The sequence below is a fragment of the Manacus vitellinus genome, unplaced genomic scaffold (assembly GCF_001715985.3).
Source record: "Manacus vitellinus isolate BGI_N305 unplaced genomic scaffold, ASM171598v3 scaffold_99_pilon, whole genome shotgun sequence".
Lineage (NCBI taxonomy): Eukaryota > Metazoa > Chordata > Aves > Passeriformes > Pipridae > Manacus > Manacus vitellinus.
Window position 1 is genome coordinate 328,109 of NW_021940916.1, and position 1,619 is coordinate 329,727.

Consider the following 1,619-nt stretch of genomic DNA (forward strand, 5'->3'; position numbering starts at 1 on the left):
GTGAGAACAGGGAGAAAGGAAAGGGAGGAGACTCTAGAAAATTGAAACCAACTCAGAGGTAATTGGAGAATCACAGGATCCCAGAATGTTTGGCTTGGAAGAGTCCTTAAAGGCCATCCAGTTCCACTCCCTGTCATGGGCAGGGACACCTTCCACTAGACCAGGTTGCTCCAAACCCCATCCAGCCTGGCCTTGGACACTTCTAGATGTGGCACAAGGTGAGCACACGGGGGGACAGTGTCACTGTCCTGTGAGAGGGAGCAGCGCAGGGGGAAAACACAACTCCATAAATCCATGAACCCACCACAGCAGCCCCATGCCACGGAGGGAGGGGTGGGCTGGAATGCTTTATTCCACTTGTTCCAGGTACAAGGGAGGGGATGCTGCAATGACAGAAAAACCATCAATGGATTCAGGGCCAGTGGCATTTAAAGACAAATCAGCGATTCCATGGGAGGGTGAAACAGGAGCTGCTCCTCGTGGAGCTCAGACAACAACGTGCTTAGGGGCTGTTTATTGACTCCAGGGCACCCACTCCCACCACAGGCCCCTCTCCCAGCACCTCCCAGGGCTGCAGATCCCATTCCAGGCCCGGGAACACAACAGGAGCACGTGGTGAGTGACAGAGCCGACCTCACTCCGCTCCCCTTCAATCCCGTTAACCCCCAGAGGGCCCAGCTGGGCTGGGCAGGTCAGTACCCACAGCAGAGCACCCACAGAGCCTCCCAGAGCAGAGAGGGATCGTGTAAACTTCACAAATTTGGCTTTGGCTTAAACAGCAGCGACGGTTTGGAGGTCCTGCTTGAGGTTCCCTCTGACCCAAATCATTCAACATCAACCAAATCCTCCGCTCCTGCGAGGTGAGGAAACTTGAGAACTGCAGACCCCACCTGCCCAGCAAGAGAGGAGCCCAAGGAATGCTCAGGTTTAATCACTTCAGGTAAAGGAAGGCCCAGGAATGTGTTGGCTGCAGTGGACTGGGACAGATGGGCTCATCTGGGCTCATCAGCACAAGGAATAACTTTCCAGAGGAACTGAAGAGCCAGGGAAGTTAGCAGCACGTGCAGCCCTGCAGGATCAGGGGATCCCTGACCATGGATCACACAGCTCCCATCAGCCACAGGGAAGCTGTGGCCAGACTGAGCCATCCCAGTGATTCCCACAGGGAACCTCTGCCTGCTTCCATCTGCAGCAGCTCCACGAGCAGGGAGCACCTGGATCAGGTGTAAGAGGATCCCAGTGACAGGAAAGCAGGGCCCATCCAGTGCTGAGAGTACATGGCAGAGTGATTAAAAACATATATCTGTGTATTTTAAAATCATTTGTGCACATGGGAGATGGAGCTGCCAGGGGGGTGGGATTTCTCCAGGAAACCTCCCCTGCCCTGCACGGAAAAACACATCCCCTTGCACAGGATCCCACCAGGATCCCAGCAGGATCCCACCAGGATCCCAGCACTCCCTCCTCCACCTCAGGGGATCCTGGAGCACCAGCCAGACCCCAACACTTCCCTCTGTCCCCTCCTGCAGTGTCAGCCCTGCCCCCTGATCCGCAGGGGATGTGCAAACCAAAGGAATGGAGCCAAAGACATTCCAAAGACATTCTCAATATTCACCTTA